Here is a 6,402-nt window from a genome sequence, read left to right on the forward strand (position 1 = left end):
TTATTTTTAAAAAAGAAAATTACTAAGGGGAAAAAAGGGGTGAAGGGCCAAATTTTCCCTTTTTAAAATTTTCCAAAAGATCGTTTTTAGATTAATATTATTAGAACTCAGAGGAATGAAGAATGTGCATTGCTGTGAGACAAGAGGTACAAAATGGTGTCTCAACAAAGAAGGAAGAGATCACTTAGAGTGACTAATATTGAAAATGTCACTGCAATTATTCTATATCTCTACTCAAGGACACTGTTTTTCCTCTCTTTCTCCTCTTTCTCCCTCTCTCTCTCTCTCTCTCTCTCTCTCTCTCTCTCTCTCTCTCTCTCTCTCTCTCTCTCTCTCTCTCTCTACTCTCCTCTCTCTGTGTCCCAGTACTAGGGAATTAGTGAGACTGTGGTGTACGAATGAGAATGTAAAGAATGGACAAATAGATAGGTTAAGAGAGAGATGTGAAGATTATGGCCATTAATCTTCTGCCTTCCTAGATCTTTCTCTGTCTTGGTCTTGTCTCTCTCTATGTCCTCTAATTTTCTTCCATTTTCTTCTCTCTATCCTTTTGATGTCAATATGTCTTGTTTTTTGTGTTCATGTTGATTTAGTGAAGAATGTGGCCATGTCTTCTGAGTCATAGATCTTTCCTATGTCAATAAAATGGTCTATGGTACACTTAAGATGTCAGTTTGGGTTTAATGAAGTGTGTGTTAATTTTGACTGTAGATTTTATGTATAAAATGGTTTGGCAGTGTCAGCAGTGTTTGAAGAGTTTAGTGAAGACAGTGCATTTTAACTTTGATGTATAATTTTTAATACAATTAAATGTTTGCAGGTAATTTGTGAGACTGAATTGAATGTAGAGACTGCATTTGTGAATAATCCATTTTATTGATATTGATCTATTCATTAAGACAGTTCACTATTTTACATCAATTCTCTCATTTTTATTGTTTGTATTGACATTTTATTGTTTAAGTTTGGTCATTAAGACAGTTCACTATTTTAACAATTAAGGACACATTTACGAGATTTGAGAATTAGAATTTTAATGACAATTATGACACAAGTTAAGATGGTTTTAAAAATTTGTTTTCATGATAACTTATTTGATTACTGATCTCTCTCTCTCTCTCTCTCTCTCTCTCTCTCTCTCTCTCTCTCTCTCTCTCTCTCTCTCTCTCTCTCTCTCTCTCTCTTTCTCTCTCTCTCTTCTCTCTCTCTCTCTCTCTCTCTCTCTCTCTCTCTCTCTCTCTCTCTCTCTCTCTCTCTCTCTCTCTCCTCCTCCTCCTCCTCCTCCTCCTCCTCCTGTGCTAATACAATTACTATTATTACTATCCCAGTGTGACCTGTGTGACCTCTGACCTTTGCCACAGGATTCCCTGGAATGTGACTTCACTGTGACCCGAGAGGAGGTGGCCACTAACGCTGAGGTCACACGGCCCCTTCCTTATGCAGGTCAGTGGTGTGGTGTGGTGTGGGAGGTGTGGTTAGTTACATTAGGTTAGGTTGGGCGGTTAAGGTTTTGAGGAATTTTGAGGCAGTTTGTCATGTTTTGAGGGTATATTTAAACAGTTTGGCATATTTTAAGGGCATTTTAGATAGTTTGGCATGTGTTGAGGGTATTTTGAGACAGTTTGATGTGTTTGGTGGGCAGTTTAAGACAGTTTAGTATATTTTGAGACAGTTTGGCATGTTTGAGGATATTTTAAAACAGTTTGACATGTTTTATGGCCATATTGAGACAGTTTGGCATGTTTAAGGGCATTTGAGAGTTTGACATTTTAGGCATTTAATACATTTGGCAGGTTTTGAGAGCAATTTAAAACAGTAGCTGGTTTTCAGGGTATATAAGACAATTTGAGAGGTTTAAGTGAATTGAAGACAGTTTGCAGGTTTTCACATTAAGACAGTTTGGTATGTTTTGAGGGCAATTTAGACAGTTTAGGTTGAGCCAATAAGATAGTTGACATGTTTTGATGGCATAACAGTTAGGTTTTGAGGCATATATAGTTAATGATTTACATATATATATATATATATATAGTTAGGCATTTTGCATTATGTAAACAACAGCATATTCTTATTTGATTTATAATTAACAGTGGTAGTGGTAGCCTTTCCAAGATATCATACTGGAATAGGTGGAAGCTTGAATTATATATGTATATGATTTTAATGCAAGTTTAATTTTGAGTTACTTGTGTTAACCTAAGGATGTAAAATTTCCATAACTAAGAAAGTAACAATTCTGTTTTGTAATCATGTGCATTGTGTATAATTTGTTGCATATTAATTATTTAAGATCATAGCAATACACTAGAAATTTAGAATGAAATTTTCTATTTAATTGAAAAGATTAGGTGAAAGCTCATTTTCTGAATTGGTCTACTAATGTGTAAGTACATCTTTAATTTGAGACAGATTTGGCATGTTATGAAGCCATTTTAAGGCAGTTTGTCATGTTTTGAGGACATTTTAAGACAGTTTGGTATGTTTTGAGGGCATTTTAAGATAGTTTGCCAGGTTTTGAGGAAATTATAAGACAGTTTGATATGTTTTGATAGGATTTTAAGACAGTTTTGCATGTTTTGAGGTCAGTTAAAAAAGTTTGACATGTTTTAACGGCATTTGAGTTGCGTTCAGTTCAGTTTACAAAATAGTGAAGGTGACTCAATGTAAACAGTGCACCTCTCATTACAGGAAAGTCAAGTCCCTGAATGCTGCCAAGGAGAGACACTGCTGCTGGAACACTGCACCACCAAGCCAAGACAAGACAAGCCACAACACAACACAAGCCTTCTACAACACATACAGCCATCAGCAACACCCAGAGTACAAGACAACACCTGGAGCCATGAAGAATAGTTAGGATAGATTAGCAGTTTGGCATTTTTATTTTTAAGGACATTTTAAGACCATTTGACATGTTTTTATGGTATTTTAAGACCATTTGACATGTTTTTATGGTATTTTAAGACCATTTGGCATGTTTTTATGGTATGTTAAGACCATTTGGCATGTTTTTATGGTATGTTAAGACCATTTGGCATGTTATTATGGTATGTTAAGACCATTTGGCATGTTTGTATGGTATTTTAAGACCATTTGGCATGTTTTTATGGTATTTTAAGACCATTTGACATGTTTTTATGGTATGTTAAGACCATTTGGCATGTTTTTATGGTATTTTAAGACCATTTGGCATGTTTTATGGTATTTTAAGACCATTTGGCATGTTTTTATGGTATTTTAAGACCATTTGGCATGTTTTTATGGTATTTTAAGACCATTTGGCATGTTTTTGAGAGCATTTGAAGAAAGTTTGGCTATGGTAATACCCTTTTATTGACATTAACCCCTTCAGTACCATGACACATTTCCATATTCCTTGTGGTGACTATTTGGTGATTTTGTACAGCTTCACAAACTCGTGGGGGTGAAAATTGTGAAGACTGTGGCCATTAATTTTGTGACCTTCATAGACCTTCAATAATGTCAATAAAATGGTCTAATGGTGCACAAATCTCAAGGTAAAAATGTGTCCCAGTACTGAAGGGGTTAAGAAGGGTGTATGGAGGTGACAAGATTAATGGGCACAGTCTACACTATTTCAATTCCCCACATGAGTTTGTGAAGCAAGTGTTGGATTCTCTGGACAAAGATGCAGTGTGCTTGTTAAGAGATTGACTCAGCACTCACTCACTCCTTCACTTACTGAACACAGAGGGAATGAAGAATGTGCATTGTTGCTGCTTGTGTGTCAGACAAAGGCCTGTATTCACAAACACTTTGGTGTCTCAACAACACGCCTTCCAAGGCCACAGAGATCACTGGCAGGGTTTTCATGAGTGTTTCTCCACTTAATATTGTAGAAATGTCACCTGCCTCAGGAACCATAAAATACCCTTATTCTCTCACCACCACTGTTTTCCAAGGCCACACAGATGACTGGCAGGGTTTTCAAGACTGTTTCTCCACTTAATAATACAGAAATCTTGTCATTCTGCCTTTACAACTGTAAAACATTCTTCAAAACTCTTTATTCTCTCTCTCAATTCTCCAAGGCCAGAGATCTCTCTCAGGGTTTTCAAGACTCTTTCTCCACTTTAATACAGAATCTTTCTCTCTTTCTCTCTGTCTCTCTCTCTCTCTCTCTCTCTCTCTCTCTCTCTCTCTCTCTCTCTCTGGATCTCTCTCTCTCTCTCTCTCTCTTAATCAATGGATCTAATGGTCTCTCTGTGTCATCTGATTAAATAGTGATGTCATTAATCTTGTCACCTCATAGACCCGCCAATGTCAATAAATGGTCTAATGGTACACAATCTCAAGGTAAAAAATGTGTCCCAGTACTGAAGGGGTAAAAATAGTGAAGATGTGGCCATTAATCTTCTGCCTTCTATAGATCTTTCCAAGTGTCAATAAAATGGTCTAATGGTACACAGATCTCAAGGTAGAAATGTGTCCCAGTACTGAAGGGGTTAAAATAGTGAAGACTGTTGCCATTATTCTTCTGCCTCTATAGACCTTTCCTGATGTCAATAAAATGTCTAATTGTACACAAATTTCAAGTTAAAATGTGTCTCAATGTTGAAGGGGGTTAAAATAGTGAAGAATGTGGCCATTAGTCTTCTGACGTCTATAGATCTTTCCTACTGTCAATAAAATGGTCTAATGGTACACAAAATCTCAAGATGTCCTAGTATTAAAGGGGTTAAAATAATGAAGAATGTGGCAGTTAATCTTCTGACCTCTGTAGACCTTTCCTAATGTCAATAAAATGGTCTAATGGTACAGAAATGTCAAGGTAAAATGTGTCCCAGTACTGAAGGGGTTAAAATAGTGAAGACTGTGACCATTAACCTTCTGATGTCTATAAACTTTTCCTAATATCAATAAAATGGTTTAATGGTACACAGATCTCAGGTAAAATGTGTCCCAGTACTGAAGGGGTTGAAATAGTGAAGACTGTGGCATTAATCTTGTGATTCCATACACCTCCATTTTATTGATATTAGCAAGGGTCTATGGTGGTCGATTAATTCTCCAATGGCTTACTTACTCCGAATAAGACAATTATGTTCACAAGCTTATATTTTCTTTTATGTTGTAATTTCAATAAAATTATTGATTGTCATTCTTTTTCTTTAAAATCTTTTTGTTTTTCAAATATAGATCTTGTTACTTTCTGTTTATCTCTCTGTCATTAATCTGACACTCTACAAATCTCATGGTAATTTCCAGTCTCTTAAATAATATTCTTAAGTAATTAATCTCTATCTTCTTCTCTCTAATGTCAATAAATCTGTACAATCTCAAGGTAAAATAGTGTCTGTCCAGTACTGAAGGGTCTAAAATCTGTTCCTTCATTTAAAATATTCATTTCAAAAATTCAGTACTTGGAAATTTTCCTTGATTTTTATCTTATTAATCTTTTTTAATGGACATATTTTAACAATTCAGTACGGACCATTTTTCTTGATTTTGTAATCCATTTTATTGAATTACAGGGTCTATGTGTCAAAGGATTAATGGCCACAGTTCACTATTTTAATTTCAGTACTGACATTTTACCTAGATTTGTGTACCATTAGACCTTTTAATGACATTACAATTTAGGCACAAGATTAATGTGTGTGTTGTTTTAAAATGTTGTTTTCTTTTTATTTTTTTTCTTTTTTCTCTCTCTTTCTCTCTTCTCTCTCTCTCTCTCTCTCTCTCTCTTCTTCTCTCTTCTCTTCTCTCTCTCTCTTCTCTCTCTCTCTCTCTCTCTCTCTCTTTTCTCTCTCTCTCTCTCTCTCTCTTTTCTCTCTCTCTCTTTTTCTCTCTCTCTCTCTCTCTCTCTCTCTCTCTCTCTCTCTTTTCTCTCTCTCTCTCTCTCTCTCTCTCTCTCTCTCTCTTTTCTCTCTCTCTCTCTTTTCTCTCTCTCTCTCTCTCTCTCTCTCTCTCTCTCTCTCTCTCTCTCTCTCTCTCTCTCTCTCTTTTCTCTCTTTTTGTTTTTTTTTATTTTTTTTTTTTTTTTATTATTTATTATTGTTGAAAATCATTGTAGACTATTTTTTTATACTGTTAAGTTGAAAATTTGTCTATTTATTGTCAGACTTTTCACCATAGGATTTTGCTCACTTTTTTATTTTAAGTTGAGTTTTATTTTTAAGTTGAAAATTTGTGTAGACTTATTTATTTTTAAGTTGTTTGTGTAGACTTTCTCTGTATTCTTTGTATATATATTGTTTTATTCAGTTGAAAATATTTGAGTTTTTTTTTGCAGGGAATGTGTAATAATGTCAAAAATTGAATAAAAGTGTAGGGAGACTCTTGTATTTAATTTTGGCTCCAATATGCATCCACCTTATCTCCGGAGACTCTTTAGAGTATTTTCGACTTAGTACGATTTAGGGCCCGTTTTTTTTTTTG

This window comes from Portunus trituberculatus, chromosome 11 (genome assembly GCF_017591435.1).
Source record: "Portunus trituberculatus isolate SZX2019 chromosome 11, ASM1759143v1, whole genome shotgun sequence".
In the NCBI taxonomy this organism is placed as follows: Eukaryota; Metazoa; Arthropoda; class Malacostraca; order Decapoda; family Portunidae; genus Portunus; species Portunus trituberculatus.